Source organism: Jaculus jaculus, chromosome 8 (assembly GCF_020740685.1).
Source record: "Jaculus jaculus isolate mJacJac1 chromosome 8, mJacJac1.mat.Y.cur, whole genome shotgun sequence".
In the NCBI taxonomy this organism is placed as follows: domain Eukaryota; kingdom Metazoa; phylum Chordata; class Mammalia; order Rodentia; family Dipodidae; genus Jaculus; species Jaculus jaculus.
This window is the reverse complement of record NC_059109.1, coordinates 108,094,284-108,112,780: the sequence shown is the minus strand read 5'-3', so window position 1 is coordinate 108,112,780 and position 18,497 is coordinate 108,094,284. Positions and strand designations below refer to the sequence as shown.

Here is an 18,497-nt window from a genome sequence, read left to right as displayed (position 1 = left end):
CCTTTAATCCCAGCACTCCGGAGGCAGAGGTAGGAGGATCACCACGAGTTCAAGACCACCCGAAGACTACATAGTGAATTCCAGGTCAGCCAGGATTGGAGTGAAACCCTATTTCAAAAAATAAAAATAAAAATCCATTGTTTCCATTCTGACACCTATGGTGGGGACAATCTCCCTCAATTTCAGTTTGTACAGGGTTGCAGTCCTGCCAGCCATATCCAAGACAACCATGAGGATCCATATCTGCTTCTTCCTGAAAGTCTGTGAAAACAGCATTGAAAAGAGCCTGGACACTGCGAGCCCCAAGGTCACATGGCCAGATGAGGCAGCATCTCCTACCACAGTCCAGGCGGAGCCATCTGGATAGGCAGTGTTACTGAGCACGTTGCTGTGCTCATGTGTTTTTCTTCCTGAGACATGCTTTCAGGCTGTCCTGGAACTCACAATCCTCTCCCCCCATCCCAGCCTCCAGACTGCTGGGATGACAGGTGTGTACACATAGGACATTGATTTTTTAATTTAAAACTGCTTCCAATTTCCTGTACCTTGGGAACTAAAACTTCTTCCAAGTAATGAATGTTTCATTACCATGCTTTGGTGTTGGCTCTTCTGCTTGTGGTTGGCCATATCAGTGACCCTAAGAGAGGCTTGGAGGTGCCCAGTGTGACTGGAACTCTTCGGAGGACGACGGGCAGAGCAAGCTATATACTTCCTCTCTACAGTAGCTTGGTGGCTACTGGAACTCAGGCTTTATTACTATTCCAGCAGCAGACTCACTTAAAAAATTCTATTTATTTGTTTGAGAGAGAGAATGGGTCCACCAGGGCCTCTAGCCACTGCAAACGAACTCCAAACACATGTGCCACCTTGTGCATCTGGCTTACATGGGACCTAGAGAATTGAACCTGGGTTCTTAGGATTCACAGGCAAGTACCTTAATTGCTAAAAAAGTCACTTTTTAAGAATGTTGTTACCAAGAGCACACATATGCTCAGAAAGCCCACAAGAAGCAGCATAATTCATTAAAAGCACAATTCATTAAGTCACTAATGCCCTTGCTTAAAAATGGAATTTGGCCAGGCATGGTGGTACACACCTTTAATGCCAGCACTTGGGAGGCAGAGGTAGGAGGATCACTGAGAGTTCAAGGCCATCCTGAGATTCCAGATCAGCCTGAGCACTCTGGAGGCTAAAGCAAGAGGACTGTTGAGTTCAAGACCTAAATTGAACTCATTGAATTCACAGCCTGCCTGGGCTCAAGAACCTGTCTTCATCATCATCATCATCATCATCATCATCATCATCATTGGTATCTCAGTTAACAAATCCCATCTAGCCTTAACATATAAGTCAGTCTTTATCATCATTAAAACTGTCATTTTCTTAGAGATTGCTTAGTGGTTAAGGCTCTTTCCTGCAAAGCATAAGGATTTAGGTTCGATTCCCCAGACTCACATAAGCCAGATGCACAAGGTGGCACATGCATCTGGAATTCATTTGCAGCAGTTGGAAGCCCTAGCATGTCATTCTCTCTCTCTCAAATAAATAAAATAAAAATAAAAAATAAAAATATTTTTTAAAGTGTGTCATTTTCTTTTTAAAGTAATTTAGTCACTCTGAAGCAATGAGGGGGTAGTCTATTAGAGTTCTCTAGAGGATTGGAACTCACAGAATGAATATTTGTTATAAAGTGGATTTATTAGATTGGCTTATAGAATCAGATTGGGCTGTTCAACAATAGCTGTCTGCAGGCCACAGTCAGAGAACTGGGTAACTGCTCAGTCCACTGGGCTGGGTGCCCCAGCAGCTCCAGTCTGGCACACTGGAGGGCTGAGGAAGCCGGGGTCCAGTGTCCGTGAAGACAGGTAAATGTGGGCCCAGCAGGAAGCACAGCAGCCGGGCAAAAGGCTCTATGTTTTCCTGTAGCTGCACTGTATACAGTCCACCACCACTCTGGTGAAAGGTCTTCCTCTCTCCATCCATTCTTCCTGGAAACACTCTCCCAGACCCAACCAAGAGGTTCTTACTTTATTCCTGATCTGATCAAGTAGACAACAGAAATTAACCCTCACAGATGTTGAAATTTGCTGCTGTTGGAAACTGGAGTGGAGGAGGGCATGGAATCTGTAGAGGGGCTGTCCAGACCAGGTACCCTGGCCTCCAAATGACCTTGAGCAAGCTATTAACCTCTCTGACCCTCTAAAGCTTTCTTTCTGATGGGGCAATAGCATGCTCTCCATCAGTAGTGTGTTGTGAGCACTCCATAAAAGAATTTTCCCGAAGTACTGAAAACGGAGTCTGGCACATTCTGAATGCTTATTCAAAATTTAGCCACAAATCCCAAGAAACACAGGCTGTATTTCTGAAAGCTACATGATTTAGATGTGAGCCACACACAGGACCTTGTAAAAGCAACCTGCTCCCCACGCCGTGAGCCCTAAAGCCCACAGCAGACTGCAGGCACCCAAAGCCTATCGTGCCTCAGTCCCCACAGCGCCTTGCCTCCAAGTGTGTGAGGTGGCTGCACATCAAGGGATTCTGAGGCAGTCTAGCAGGACCATATAATATTGAAATACCAGGGCCACATGAAGGGAGAGGGCCCGCATCACTATCCTGGTTCTGGTATCCACCTCTCACTGGAGCTTCATAATCTCACAGCAATTTTAGCACAACTAACCAGGCCCACTTGTAAAAGAACTGTTTCCCTTTCTGAGAAACATCACAAACAAGGTTGCTGAAGGACTAATGAACTACAACTGAAGTCCATCTTATTTGTGACCTATGTGTAAGTAAACCTCCTGATGACCCATGATTCATCGCCCCTAGCATTTCCTTCCTTCTCCAGCTGCAAGCTTGCACAGTATACCTCAAAAAGTCTCCTCTTTAAACAGGCAGACTTCTATGGATAAGAAAAGAGTGCACCAGCACAGTGCTCCCTACTATCTGAGCTCAGGTGCAGATTATGTGCTTTCAAGTCCCTAACTCACATGTATAGTATGTTTCCCTCGTAATAACACATTTGACTCTCTTCAAGTGTGTCTTGTCTTCCTGTTTCATCAGTACTCAGTGACTCTGCTTCACTCTAATCACCCTGATTCTTTTCTGTGCAGGATACTGAGGACCCAGCAGTACCTGAGTTCTCATTCTCTCTCCACCTCTCTCTGAGACGCACACGTGCACACATGCACACACACACACACACACACACACACACACACACACACACCCTGCTGTGAGTGTTCTCAAGCTATGCTGCCCCAACATAGAGTTAGAGCTCCTGCTGCCAGTGACATTTCAAATGGTCGTGACTCCATTCCTTGTTCTTAAAGAGAACCACAGCAGCCAGCCAACCTCCCCTTCCCCGCAAAGTGAGACACCCTTTACCATGCATCCTTTGTGACTCTATGCATAGAAGAGGAATAAAGTGGGTCACTAACATGGCCACAACAACTATTCTGAAACCTTGGACTTTTCTTCTGTCACCTCTGTATTTGCTTAGGCCAGGTTAAACTGGGTTTCCCATCACTGGCATCTAAAACATCCTCACTAATGCAGATGCACAAACACACAACTTCTAAGTAGAGCCTTACAAACCCGGAGCTTTTAAAGAATGATCTGCCTTGAAGAAACTCCAACACACCAAAAGTATCACTCGCTATACAAAGTAGATCCTCAGATAAGGTAACCAGGCTATAAGAAAATGTGACACATTACAAAAAGAAAATGATGTTTTAATGACACACAAAAATCAGTCAATGCATAAAAAATTACTATACACCAGCATATTTCTCAAACTTAAGTGCATCAAAACTACATGGAGGGCTCTGGTTTGTTCCAGAAATAAACATGATTTGAACTCAAGGGAGACCACACACCAGCCTTTTGGGAAACAAGAAGCCTCATGTGCTTTCCATCTGTTCTCCTCCTGGAGTCCGAGACAGGAGAGTCTGGTTAAAGACACAGCAAAGGGTAGCACCAGATGTGCGTCCCAACTCACGCCAAAATACAAATGGGAGACATACTCCGTGTGATTCATCTGTCCCAGGAAGACTCCTTTGGTGCAAACAGTGCTGGTCAGTATCCAGTAGGCCCAAGGTCACACAGATGATGGGGGAAGGAAAGCCATGCCTTTTGCTACAGTCACCTTCCAAATAGCTCCAGGTAGAGTCTGATCCAAAGTTTTGGCCTCCTGCTGTGAATAACCAAATCTCTGGCCTTGAGCCTGAATTCCCAATTTATGTTTAAAGCTAAGGACTGAGCTAAACCAAAACCTAGAGTCACTGCCACTCAACCCCTGATGGACTCGTTACAATATGGACAACAAAATAACAGAGCACAGGAAATGCCACTCTAGGCTAGGAGGCTCACCAGGCCCTTGGCTGCTGCTCTCAGTCTTCCAGTGTGAGGCCAGAACAGAGCTCCCCATTCTATCCTGCTTCCAGATCTGGCCGCTGCCTCTTAATGGCATTATTCAAAGCAGGTACCCAAGCAAGAAAGAAGGTGCTTGGTGGGACTGCTCATGTGTCCTGTTCCAGTTACCGTCTTGTTGTTGGCATAAAATACCCAACCAAAAGCGCTAATGGGAGGAAAAGTTTTATCTTGGCTTACAGTCTGGAGGGGATGCTCCATGATGGCAAGGGAAAGAGGATGGACATCACCTCTGCCACAGCAGGTGAAAAACAGGAACCCAAGAATGAGTGGAATTCAGGCAAGAAACTGGCTAAGACAACCCTAAGCCTGCCCTCAACAACACAGCTCCTTCAGCAAGGCTCCACCTCCCAAAAGGCTATCAGGTGGGGACAAAGCATTCAGAACACATGAACTTATGGGGACATCTGATTCAAACCACTACATGCTCAAACTCTGAAGTCACGTGTCTCAGAGAGATGGGGGATGGGCATGCCAAGGCCACCAGCCTTAAAATTTTTTAAAAGAACATCCACCAAACAGCAAGTAAATTTATTACCTTAAAAGAACAGGGTTAGGATACTTATTGTTAGAACTCTACAAAACTTCCCTCAAGATGTCAAACAAATTCTAAGAGATTTACAATATGCTGTTAGCAAATGGCCCCAGCCCACCCATGTCCCAGCAGATCTTGAAGTTACAATGTATATATAAGCTAGAGAAAACCCATTTTCTATCAGTTTACATAGACTCCTCAATTATAACAAATTAAACCCTAACTTTTCCTTTATAAAGAGAAGGCTTGCTATTTTCTCACTCTGGAAAAAAAAACAAACAAACACTACTATTCTCTAATTTTTAATGAATCTGAATTTTATGTAAACACACAGATCCTGTTTTTATTTACCATACACAATGTTACTAATGATGGGAATACGGTCTGAGAAATGAGACATTTAGCAATCTCATTACTGTGCAAATATCACTGAGTGCACTTACGCAAACTAGATAAGAGGTAATCACATGAAGTGACTTCTTGAGGCCGTAAACAGTAAATGGGAGATGCACAAGCCTGCTGCTGGCATAGCAGGGCAGAATTGCTTTACAGTAAACTTCTTAAGTAAAATAAGCACATTCTAAAATTAAAAATATATAGTAAATCCACAAAGTGGTAATGATTGTTCATTCTCATTATTAAGTATTATAGGCTCAGTGGCAGAACATATTTGAGGTAGCATACTTGAGGCCCTGGGTGCCACCCCAATACCACCAACCATACATATTATACACTGTTCAGAACTGAATGCACCAACTGGTAAGAATGCAAAGAAGACTGATTTACTTCAGCAACACCACAAGCACATACTTGATTCTTGAATTAGGATATTAGAATCCCCACAAGGTTACAGAGCTGACATGACTAGGTAATAGGAATGTTTCAGTTCCATTTTAATCCTTTAAGTCCACCCTTATAAATATAGCTTGTCACTGACCAAAATGACAATGTGTGGCAAATGGTTTGATCTGTAGTAGTTTAAGTCACTAATCCATTATATGCAACAACTACTGCCCTAACTGCCTGTATGGGCACTTTCCTTCTGATACACACCTGCTCCTGCACACAGTTCATAAAACTTTCAGTCTTTGTTTTTTCTACTTTGAAAGTAGTAGGATTGTGCTCACTTCAGTTGCACATATACTAAAATTGGAATGATACACACAAAATTAGCATGGCCCCTGCGCAAGGATGACACACAAATCCATGAAGCGTTCCATAATTTTAAAGAGAGAGAGAAAGAGAGGGAAAAGTAGTTAGACAAACGAACTCCAGATCAAGCACCACTTTGCATCTGGCTTTACATGAGTACTGGGGAACTAAATTCACTCTCACTCTCTTTCCCTGCCCCCACTTGAAAATAAATAATAAATAAATAAAACTTTAAAAAAAGTAGTAACACAGTCGGTCCACTGTCATGAATCTGGAAATCTTAGCAAAGGCCTTTAAGAAGAGAAACGGTCGTCACAGTCTGACCTTGAACATCACTTGACCTTCTCTGAGAGCTCTCCTCTGGACCTCCTCCCAGTTCTAAAGCTTGCCCTAGGTCTCACACAGCAGACAAAAATGTGCAACATTTTAACTTTCATCCTATGCAAACACACACTCCTGTCAATGTGACTTTAAAGCCAAGGGCATTGCGTGAGAGACACCTTGAGCGTCAGACAAGCCACCTACAGTGGAATCTGTCATCTTGAGGACAAAGAGGGAGCTGAAACCCAAAGCTGGGGTGGCTGCCTCTCAACTATTGACGGAATAGCCACGGGAGTGGAGAGAAAAGTAGCAACTGCTACTCTGGACACGGGTGGGCAGATAGCGGCGACTCTGCCGCAGACGTAACTGGCTTCACTCCACAGAACGGTGCCCCAGTTTCCAACAATCGTTTTAAGTGCAAACTGGTAACGCAGCCAGAGGAAGCAGGGACGTCCTCCCGCGGGGCCGGCGACAAAGTCCGCGCTAACAGGAGGCCGGCAGGTGCTCCCGGGCACCGGCCCTGGGGACGTCCAGGGGGGCAGCGTGGTCCCGGAGGGCGCGGCCAGCGCAGGCACAGGCCCGGCTCCCGTTCACCTCGTCCCACTGGACCGCACCGTGGCCCGAGGGCCAGGGCCAGGGCAGGGGGCGCGGCCCGCCCAGGACCCCCGACTCTGGCCGTTCTTAAAAAGTTTGCTGACGGCTGGGCTACCGGAGCGACACTTTCGTGCCGACCAGCCTCTCCCCGCCCCGGGGCGCGACACCAGCCCGGTCGCTCGCCACGCGCGCGCCGGCGCCCCGGGCCAGCTCCTGCCCGGTCCGCTGAGGGCCGCAGTTCGAGGACGCCGGCCGCACAGGGGCGGGGCCAAGGCCGCCCGCGCGCGCAGCCCCTCGGCCCCGCTCGGCTCCGCTCGGCCCCGCTCGGCAGCGCTCCGCTCCATCAGCGCCGCTCGGCTCTCTCCTCAGGTCGGCTCCCGCCCGCCCCGCTCACCTGAGACGCGGGCAGCTCGGCTCTCCGCCCGTCGGGTCCCGGAACGTGAGTGCACGACCCGGCCCGGTGCGACCCCGCCCCTCAGACCCTCTTCCCGCCGCTTCTCTTTGTGTAGAGCGGCTGAGGTCCCCGGGGCTCTCCGGGCGCCGCCCCCTAGTCCTCGCGGAGCTTCCCCAGGGAGGGGCGGGCGCGAAGGGCGGGGCCTGTGGGGGGCGGGGCCTGGAGGACCTGCAGGGGGCGGGGCCTGGAGGGCCTGCAGGGGGCGGGGCCTGGAGGACCTGCAGGGGGCGGGGCGCAGAGGATGGTGAGGGGCTGTGGCTGCGTGCGCAGCCCTCCAGATTTAAAAAGAAAAAAACAAAACACGGTTTAGAGCGCCCAGGGGGTGAGACCTGTGCAACTCCGGTGTTCACAGCTCTTTTAGCATCTTTAGGAAATACCCTTGTAGACAACCCAACCTGGGTCAATACCCTAAGTCTACTGCTGAGGAAACGAGGAGACCTGAAACTTGTAGTCAGTAGAGACGCACTACACACACACACACACACAGTGACCCTAGACCAACAAAATTTCCCTGTCGCTTCCTGGGGGATGCAGAACAGGACACAAATTTGTTTTATATCTATTTACTTGTTCATTTAGAAAAACAGAATGAGAATGGGCATGCCAGGGCCTCTAGCTACTGCAAATGAACTCCAGATGCATGCACCACTTTGTGCATCTGGCTTTATGCGGGTACTGGGGGATGGAACCTGGGTCGTTAAGCTTTGCAGGGAAATGCCTTAACTGCTGAGCCATCTCTCCAGCCCTTTTTATTTTATATTTTATTTATTTTTAGTTTTTTGAAGTAGGGTCTCGCTCTAGACCAGGCTGACCTGGAATTCACTACATAGTTCTCAGGGTGGCCTCGAACTCACAGTGATCCTCCTACCTCTGCCTTCCGAGTGCTGGGATTAAAGACATGCACCACCACTTCTGGCTATTTAATTTTTTAAAAAAATTTTATTGACAACTTCCATAATTGTAAACAATATCCCATGGTAATTCCTTCCCTTTCCCCACTTTCCCCTTTGAAGCTCCACTCTCTATTATATCCCCTCCTCCTCTCAATCAGTCTCTCTTTAATTTTGATGTCATGAGCTTTTCTTCCTAATTTTTTTAAAGAAAAAAAAAGCCAGGCATCATGGTACTCGGAAGTCTGAAATAGGAGCATCACTGTGAGTTTGAGGCCAGCCTGGGGCTACAGAGGGAATTTCAGGTTAGCATGGGCTAAAGTGAGACTGCCTCAAAAAAATAAATAAAAATAGGAACAGAGGTGCTAGGGAGTTGCAAAGCTTGGCTGCCCAGATTCAATTCTCAAGCCACTCATAGAAAGGCAGATTTAAAAAAAGTAACACAAGTATCTGGCATTCATTTGGAGTAGCAAGAGACCCTGACATGACCCCTTACACACACATTCAAAAATAAATAAGTGTTTAATTTTATAGAAAACAGGACTGGAGAGCTGGTTCAGTGGGTAAAGTGCTTGCCGAGAGAAAGTGTGAGGACTTGAGTTTGGATCCCAGCACAACACGGAGCTTTCCTATAATTCCATCACTGGGGAGATGGAGACAAGAGTATCCCTGGGGCTGGCTGGATGGCTAGCTTGATGAGCTCTGAGCTCTGGGTTCAGTGAGCCACCTTGTCTCAAAAAGTAAGATTGAGAGGCCAGAGAGATGGCTCAGTAGTTAAGGCACTTGCCTACAAAACCTAATGACCTTGGGTTGATTCCCCAATGCCCACATGAAGCCCGATGCACAGTGGTGTATGCATCTGGAGTTCATTTGCAGTAGGTGGAGGCCCTGGTGCTTTTGGGGATGGAATAGGGTGACAGGTCAGCTAAGGTGGTGTTCTGGTACCTTTTGAAAATTTATTCATTTATTTATATGGATGAACTAGGGCCTTTTGCTGCTGTAAATGATCTTCAAATGCATGTGTTTTGAAATATGGGTACTAGGAATTGGACCCAGGCTAGTAGGCTTTGTAAGCAAGCACCTTTAACTGCTGACCATCTCTCCCAAGAGCTCCTGAGCAGATGGATTTCACAACCTATGAAAAATGTATTTAATAACCATGGGGTTTAAAATTTTTTATTTATTTATTTTTTTTGTTTTTTGAGGTAGGGTCTCACTCTAGCCCAGGCTGACCTGGAATTCACTATGGTGTCTCAGGGTGGCCTCGAACAAAAGGTGATCCTCCTACCTCTGCCTCCCAAGTGCTGGGATTAAAGGCGTGCGCCACCACGCTCTGCTTGGTTTAAATTTTAACAAGAAAATGGGGGGGCTGGAGAGATGGCTTAGCGGTTAAGCGCTTGCCTGTGAAGCCTAAGGACCCTGGTTCAAGGCTCAATTCCCCAGGACCCATGTTAGCCAGATGCACAAGGGGGTGGACACGTCTGGAGTTCGTTTGCAGTGGCTGGAGACCCTGGTGTATCCATTCTCTCTCTTTCTCTCTCTCTCTCTAACTGCCTCTTTCTCTCTCTGTCACTTTCAAATAAATAAATAAAAATACACAAAATATTTTTTAAAAAATAAAAAAAGAAAAAGAAAATGGGGGCTGGAGAGATCGCTTAGCAGTTAAGGCACTTGCTTGTGAAGCCTAAGGACTCAGGTTCAATGCCCCAGTATCCATGTAAGCCAGATGCACAAAGTAGCAAATACATTTGGAGTTCATTTGCAGTGGTTGGAGGCCCTGGCATGCCTATTTTCTCTCTCTATCTGACACACACTCTCTCTCCTCTCTTTCAAATAAATAAATAAAATATTAAAAAATTAAAAACATGAATACTCTCATATAAGACTGCTTGTTGATTTCAGTATTCACTTTCTTTTTGTGGTCTTGATCATTACGAATAACACCTTGTATTAAACAGGCAAGGTGGTGCACACTTGCAATCCCAGCATTTGGGAGGCAGAGGCAGGAGGATGGCAAGTTTGCAGCCAACCTGGGCTACAGAATGAGACACTGTACAAATAAAACCAACAAACACAAAAACAGTAGCAGATTCTGTTAGTGTACAAATAATGACATTTATTTATTTTATTTATTTATTTCTGAGACAGGGTCTTGTGTATCCCAAACTGGCCTCGAACTTACTTTATAGCTGGGGATGATTTTGAACTTCTAATCCTTTTTGCCTCCATTCCCTGAGTGCTGGGATTACAAGTTACAGGTGTGTGCCACCATGCCTGGTTTGTACAGTACTGGGGATTGAACCTAGGGTCTTGTGTATGCTAGGCAAACATTCTACCAACTGAGCTATGATATACAGCCCCCCATTTAGTTGATTTCTTAATTCCATCCCTGTGGTGGTTTGATTCAGGTGTCCCCCATAAACTCAGGTGTTCTGAATGCTAGGTTCCCAGCTGATGGAGATTTGGGAATTAAGGCCTCCTGGAGGCAGTGTATTGTTGGGGGCAGGCTTATGGGTGTTATAGCCAGTTTCCCCATGCCAGTGTTTGGCACACTCTCCTGTTGTTATGGTCCACCTTATATTGGCCAGGGGGTGATGTCCACCCTCTGCTCATGCCATCATTTTCCCTGCCATCATGGAGCTTCCCCCTTGAACATGTAAGCCACAATAAACCTCTTTTTTTCCCCAGAAGCTGCTCTTGGTTAGGTGATTTCTACCAGCAATGCGAACCTGACTGCAACAACCCCTATGCCTTGGAAAATACACTGAGAGTTTTCACTAATATGCTCCAAATTAGACAGAATTAATACTTCACTTTTTTTTTCAAGGTAGGGTCTCACTCTAGCCCAGGCTGACCTGGCACTCACTCTGTAGTCCCAGGCTAGCCTCAAACTCACAGCGATCTTCCTATGTCTGCCTCCCAAGTGCTGGGATTAAAGGCATGTGCCACTGTGCCCAGCCAACACTCCATCTTAACCATGACTTATTAACAAGGATATCAAGTTGCAATAATCTTATGAACTGAGTGAATATTGTCATCAACAGAGAAGTTACTCAGAGGCAGACTGCCCTCAATCAGAAGCATCCCGTCTTGCCCACAGCCTGGAGCTAGAAAGAGAATCTGACAGCAACAGATCAGCAATTGAAGCTGGGAGATCCCCATATTGTCGATTACAGGTTTTATCCTCTTGGAAACACTTATCAGCCTCTGTCATACCTGGTCTGTCCCCAGACCATACCAGAATCAGGAGAAACTAATGACGCAATGTGAACACCATACATTTAGGACACTGAAGGCTGGTAGATCCTTTATAGGTGTGACAGTGGCCAGGGCTCCATAGTTTGGAAGCCCACTCCCTATGGAAGATATGCCTCATCTGGAGTATTCCCCACCCCCCTTGTCATCAGCCCTGCCTTCTTAATGTTCCTCTTCTTATGACTCATTCACTGTGACAAAGTAAGCTCACTCTTCCTGAAAACTAGCTGAACTTCTTTCCACAAGGCTTGTAAGGGATCCACACTTAAGACAGTAGACTCTGGATCTACTAACCTTCACCCAGCCTCCTTCATGGACACCAGAGCCCACATGTCCAGCTTACTCTATGGGTCTCTTCTTTCAGCAAACTTATGAACTAATGATTCTTAACAGCATCCTTCATATTAACACACCAAGCATCCCTTTCATTGACTTGAATTTGTCCTCCCCTCTGGCTATGTTCATATCTACCATTCTGAGAAGACACCTGAAACACCTGCATTGTCCCATTCATGGAGCAAGGAGCCTATTCCATTTTGTGTCCTCTTTCTGTTAAGTCCTATGTCACTAAAGTTCCACTGTTAGGTTCCATGAGTCCCAACTACAATGAAGGCTTTTGCAGTGAGTAATGATGTTTGTGCCTCTACATCTCCCATAGCACCTAGTAAGATAAGCAGTAAATAGTAAAATACCTTACTTTTTAAATATTTTTATTTATTTGCAAGTAGAGGGATAGATATGAGGGGGAGAGAGAGATAACCTCTATAATGGGGATGAAAAGGCCCAAGTGAGGTCAGGGGAAGAGATTGAGTAAAGGAAAGGTAGAGGGAGGGCTAATCAAAATCTAAGAGGATATAAATAGGTCATATGCAAACCTACTTTTTTGGACAATGGAACACTCAGGAGCCACAGATTGTTACTAGAAAATTTTCAGTGCCAGGGATGGCATGGATACCTTCCAGTGAGTTGTTGGCCAGGGAGCCGCTAGCCCTCTAGCCCACTTTGAGCATCTGGCTTTGCATGGGTACTGAGGAATCACATCCAAGTTGTTAGGCTTTGCAAACAAGTGCCTTAGCTGTTGAGCCACCTCTCCAGCCCCAAATACCTTATTTTTTATTGATTTCTACTGTTGGTTTTATGTTCCTGGCAATGATTTCAATTAACATGAGGTAGGAAAAAAAGAATTTTTCTCTATGAAACAGCTAATTTTTCATGAAATTGCTATTTAATGCCAATGTGATGTAGGGAGTTAAGCCAGGAACCCTCAGACAGCTGTGACTTCAATAAAGGGCCACATGCTGCTGCAATTTTTCTTTGCAGTATTGTTAATTCATACTCATCTTCCATAGTTTAATTAAAATAACTATTAGATGACTTAACAGAAAACTAGGCTCTAAAGGAAAGATTTGACAATCAGGTTCTTTTAACAGTCCTTTGCATTAGTCATTGCTAAGTATTGGCCTCAGAACATGTGAAAAACATTTATTTGTGGATGTTTTGTTTCATTTTCCTTTGAAAGGTCTTAATAGCTCACATATATCTTATTTAACTGATTATATTTGACTCTGTACATTCCATTTTCTTTTCCTTTTAACAAGTTTTCTGTTGGAATAAACTGGATTTATAGGATAGTTGCAAGTAAAACACAAAGAGTTCTCACGTACCTTTCACCCTCTTTCCCTGAACATAACCATGCTGTAAGATCAGAACCAAGGAATCATAGTGATTCTGGGTCCCATATGGCTTTTAGTGAACATGACCAGAGTCTTCCTCTGATCTATAATGATTTTTCATGACTTTGAAAACTGAGAGGGGCACTGGTTACCTAGAATGTTCCTCAAATTGCATTTGTCTGATGCAATCTGGTGCTTAGATTGGTATTATATCACCCACAGGATTGTATTTTTAAAAAAATTGTTTATTTATTTGAGAGAGAGGCAGATAGAGAATGGGCACGCCAGGGCCTCTAGCTGCTGCAAACAAACTCCAGATGCATACACCACCTTGTGCATCTAGCTTTATGTGGGTACTGGGAAATCAACTCTGGTCCCTTTGGCTTTACAGGCAAATACCTTAACCACTTAGCCATCTCTCCGGCCACACAGGGTTGTTTTTTGAGACAGGCCTAGGCTGGCCTCAAACACCTGGGCTCAAGTGCACCTCCCACCTCAGCCTCTGAAGGAGCTAGGACCATGGACATGCACAGCTGCATCTGGCTTCATGACATTATTGGTTATGTTACTCTTGACTGCTCAGTTTAGATGTTGGCTCCAGGATTTTCTCCACCGCAGAGTCTCAATTTCCCTTTCCACATTCTGTTCTTTGGAAACAAGTTACAAATTCCAGCCCACGCACAAGAAGGGAAGGATTGAATTCCACCTCCTGGAGGGAGAATTATCTGCATATATTATTTAGTATTCTTTATAAGAAAGATCTATCTCTTCTCCATTCTTTTATTTTCCAATCATTTGTTTGGGTTAGCATGAACTCCTGTATATTTATTTTATACTCTTGGTTATAAGCCAAGAAAATTGCTATTTATTTATTAATTGTTCAAATTGTTCCAGCTTCAGCCACTAGGGACTTGTTCAGAATACTCCCTCCGGATTCCCTGGTCCCTTTACTTCTGGAGCGCTTCCTATTTGCTTGTGCTATCCAATGTTCTGGGTTCCTGTATTTTCTTTGTCTAACTTAATGCTGTGTCTTTTTTTGCATGTGTATGTGTGTGGAGTGCATATTTGTATGCACACTCACGCACATATGCAGACCAGATATTGACATTATATATTTTCCTCGATTGTGTTCCACCTTATGTTTTGAGTCAAGGTCTCTTATTGAACACTGAGCCTCTAATTCTGCTAGTTGGTCAGAAAGTCCCAGGGATTCTCCTGTCTTTGCCTCCCAAGTTCTGGGATTATAGGTGCAGGTCCATGATGGCTGGCTTTTATGTGGGTGTTGGAGATCTGAAGTTAGGTCCTCATGCATGTGCAGCAAACACTTTACTAACTGAGCCATCTACCTAACTCCCAAGTCATGTCTTTGAGGAGCCTTGACTTCTTTATTGTAGAATCATATTTAGAAATCAAGATCTGGGGCTGGAGAGATGACTTAGTGGTTAAGGCATTTGCCTGCAAAGCCTAAGGGCCCAAGTTCAATTCCCCAGGACCCATGTAAGCCAGATGTACTAGGTTGTACATGTATCTGGAGTTTGTTTATGGCAGCTGAAGGTCCTGGTGCACCCATTCTCTCTCTCTCAAATAAATTAAAAAAAAAAGAAAATTAAAAAATTGTAGAAATCAAGATCTGAGTGAGAGTATGCTCATTGTAACTGGAGGGGGGTTTCCAGTCTTCTGTGTCCTCACAGTGAGCAGGATCAGGAAATATATGTGTGTATACTGGCATGTATATATGACTCTATATATTCCTCCAACAATCTACCTACCGATGTAACTATATACCTGTTTTAAAAATATAAGCTCATGCTAGAGTGATGGCTTAGCTATTAAGGCTTGCCTGTGAAGCCTAAGGACCTATGTTTGATTTCCCAGAACCCATGGAAGTCAGATGCCCAAGGTGGCACATGCATCTGGAGTTTGTTTGAAGGGCTAGAGGCTCTGGCACACTCATTCTCTCTCTCCCTCAAATAAATAAATGAAAATATGAGCTCGTACTGAACCCTCCAATTCAAGTGCAACACCACAGGTTTTGTTTTAGTAACTCTTATTTTGCACTGTTATTATTTTAGTTAGTGTCCAAATAATGTTTTATTATGATATTTTTGTTCATTCATATAATTGTACTTTGCTCATTTGTGACTTCCATGTCCTTTATTTTTATTATTTGAGGAGAGAAAGGGGTGAGGGAAGAGAGAGACAGAGAAAGAGAAAGGGAGAGAATGGGTGCACCAGGGCCTTCAGCCACTGCGAACAAACTCCAGATGCATGAGCCACCTTGTGCATCTGGTTTTATGTGGGTATCGGGGAGTTGAACCTGGGTCCTTTGGCTTTGCAGGCAAGCACCTTAACCACTAAGCCATCTCTCCAGCCCTTCTATGTCCTTTTACTGCCCCTCCTAGCAGACACCTTTTTGTGCATTTAGTCCACCTTCTGCTTTCATTTCTCATATATATGTACATATACATATGCATGTATACACATGCTTACATAGACATATATGTGGATATATATTTAAATATAGATTGTTTTCCTATGAGAGAAAACATGTAATATTTGTCCTCCCCTTAAGGTTCCATTCTCGTCTCACATAGTCCCCCTTCTACTTTCATGTCCTATATACTTTAAAATGGTTTTTTTTTTTTTAATTTTATCTACTTGAAAGAAAGAAAAGCAGAGAGAGGGAGAGAGAGAAAGAATGGACATGCTGGGACATCCATTCACTGCACTCCACACGCATGCTTCACCTTGTGTATCTGACTTACATGGATCCTGGGGAATTGAATCTGGCCCTGGTGTGCCTATTCTCTCTCTGCTTGCAAATAAATAAAAATTTTTAAAAAAGAAAACAATGAAGGGTTGAAGAAATTTGGAATCTAGTGATGGTCAAGGGTGGGCAGGGGGAGTCAGTTGAGCTTGGAGAATCTTGTCTTTACTATTTCTGAGGCTAGTGCTGAGCCTGGACTGGACAAGTGTCAGGTGTCCACCAGTGCTGTCTTCCCTCTAGGAACTTCCTTTCTTTGTGCATCAAGAACCACTGCTGGCCAAATTTAGCTTTGCAGTCTGTGTGTGGGGCAGGCTCTCTCAATGCTTCCAAGACTCCCTAGTTCATAATTCTGGAGTAGTTATTGTTCTAGCCAGGGAATGGTCTCTGAAGTGCAGTGGGAGTCGAGAAAGCAAGCTTACCACTGAGCTGGGTTCAGGGGGATCTGCCTGTGATTTAAGAATGTGTTTGGTGTCAAAGCCCTGTGAGAGAGGGATGAGGCTGTAGAAATCAGGCCCTTCACAGTGGCTTCTGAGTTCTCAGTGGCAGTCAACCTTGTGGCAGGTAGGACAGGTGGCTCTAGAGATGAGCTCAGTTTGAGGGCTACCACTGTCCCTGCAGAGCCTCTTGCTGCCTGAACTTCTTACAACTCTCCTCCTCCAATGCACGACTGTATCCAGCCGGAGGAACACAAGACTGCTTTCTGCAGCTGTTTCTCATCCTGGTTCTGTAGCAGGTTGACACCCTGACTCACATCTTTGTTATCAGCTCCAGACTGGCTCCTCAGTCTTAAACAATAGGTTTCCTTTCAAGATGGCCCCATCAACCCTCTGAGACATGGGAGTGACACAGTGAATCTCCGTTCCACTGCTGACTCATCATGCAGTTGGAGTCTCTGGACCTCCAACTGGATTTCAAGCCAGTAAGAACTATAAATGTGTAGTCCTGTAGGTAGGGTGCCCTTCTCTTTGCACCATGGCTTTTTGGTTTGCCTCTTGGGTGGGCATGCTTGTGAGGCATGATTTGAGGATTCAGAGAGTGTTTATGAACCCCGACTTTTAGGTTCTGATAGGAAGTTTATTAAGGGAAAATTGATATCTAGGGAAAGGCTAGGATGGTTACACATACACACACATACTCTCTCTCTCTCTCTCTCTCTCTCACTCACTCTCTCACTCTGAAGACAGGCCCTAGAAGCCCATGCCAAAAAAATTTGGAAGAAACTTTCACACACTGACATGGGAAGCAGAGCTCACACACATGGAATACAAAACATGAGAGCTTTGGCCAAGGACTCAGAAGAAATATATGCACACTCCTGTGGGAGCAATGTGTAAGGGCACCAACCCTGTACCTCTACATAGACAAAATCTGAGAGGGCTGGAGAGGTGGCTTAGAAGTTAAGGCATTTGCCTGTGAAGCCTAAGGACCCAGGTTCGATTCCCCAAGAACCCATGTAAGCCAGATGCACAAGGTGACACATGTGTATGGAGTTCGTTTGCAATGGCTAGAGACCCTGGCATGCACATTCTCTCTCTCAAAATAAAATAAATATTTTAATTTTATTTTTGAGCAAGAGAGAGGAAGAGACAGAGGAGAGAGAGAATTGGTGCACCAGGGCCTCAGCCACCTATTGGGCAGTTGAACTCTAGACACTTGGGCCACCTATTGGGCATGTGCAACCCTGTGCTTGCCTCACCTTTGTGTGTTCAAGATGGGTTCTTAGGCTTTTCAGGCAAGCACCCTAACCACTAAGCCATCTCTCCAGCCCAATAAAAATATTTTTTGTTTTTTTAAATTGACAACTTACTTAATTGTAAACAATATCCCTTGGTGATTCCCTCCCATCCTCCACTTTCTTTTGAAACTCCATTCACCATCATATCCCCTCCCATTCTCAATCAGTTTCTCTGTTATTTTGATGTCATGATCTTTTCCTCCTATTATGATGGTCTTGTGTAGGTAGTGTCAGGCACTATGAGGTCATGGATATCCAGGCCATTTTGTATTTGGGGGGCACATTGTATGGAGTCCTATTCTTCCTTTGACCCTTACGTTCTTTCTGCCACCTCTTACACAATGGACTCTTAGCCTTAGAAAGTGTGATAGAGATATTTCAGTGCTAAACACTCCTCTGTCACTTTTTCTCAGCACCATGATATTTTCTGAGTCATCCCAAGGCCATTGCCATCTGAAAAGAGAAGCTTCTCTAAACAAAAGTGAGAGTAGCATTCATATAATGGTATGAACATTGAGAGAAGTGCTTACTGGGAAGTTTGGTGAGCATAGTATATACATTTCGCCAGACATCAGCAGACATTACACCCCCTAGAGCTCATAACTACCCCTGTTGTAGGTTTTCAGTATCAGGGATGTATTCCCTCCCATGGAGTGGGCCTCCAGTCAAATTAGAGGTTGGTTGGTTTCCCCC

General features: G+C 44.9%; 1 protein-coding gene and 1 non-coding gene across 4 annotated transcripts in view; one reads left to right on the top strand and one right to left on the bottom strand.

The window, feature by feature from the left end:
• Ninl (ninein like) overlaps nt 1-7,549 on the bottom strand; it is a 129,505-nt gene extending 121,956 nt beyond the window's left edge. For all 3 annotated transcript variants that reach the window (XM_045156030.1, XM_045156033.1, XM_045156034.1), the window contains exon 1: nt 7,425-7,549. The gene's annotated coding sequence lies outside the window, so the exon portion shown is untranslated. The remainder of the gene's footprint in view (nt 1-7,424) is intronic.
• Nucleotides 6,083-6,189, top strand: LOC123463098. The gene has a single exon (XR_006638710.1). It is a non-coding gene; the product is annotated as a U6 spliceosomal RNA (small nuclear RNA).
• Nucleotides 7,550-18,497: the final 10,948 nt, after the last annotated feature.